Consider the following 567-nt stretch of genomic DNA (forward strand, 5'->3'; position numbering starts at 1 on the left):
ATTTAATATTTCTAGTATCATTGTAGTATCATAACATTTAATATTTCTAGTATCATTGTAGTATCATAACATTTAATATTTCTAGTAGTGATCAAAAAATACATTATTATTGCATTATGAATATCGCGCTCGTAAATGGTCATTTTGATAACAGGTCAATCGGAATAACTGTGAATTCGAATTGGTGGTAAATTTATCACACAACCTGTAAATTTATCAACCAACAAAGTGTTTGTTCCTGGTTACCTGCGGCAACCGAAAGGTTGAATTGGAGGGGCCACCATAATACATTATAGCATATAATAGCCTACAGGATATACTAGCGCCCATGTGGCCAACAGTAAAAACTCACCTCCTCCAGCACCCTCGGTGGCAAGAGAAGTGACCAGGCTAATGAGAGAGGGAGAGCCATCTTGTTTTTGTATTTAACCAACGCAGTTTCTTTTTTTCTCCTTTTCTTCACAATCTTCATTAATGAAAATAAGTGAGTAGAGAGACTCAGAGGTGCCCCCGAAGCAGAGGAGAGAGAGTTCAAGAGATAGGGAGGAGGAAGCCAGAGAATGGAGT

This window comes from Halyomorpha halys, unplaced genomic scaffold (assembly GCF_000696795.3).
Source record: "Halyomorpha halys isolate HHAL.00 unplaced genomic scaffold, Hhal_1.1 Scaffold786.1, whole genome shotgun sequence".
Taxonomy (NCBI): domain Eukaryota; kingdom Metazoa; phylum Arthropoda; class Insecta; order Hemiptera; family Pentatomidae; genus Halyomorpha; species Halyomorpha halys.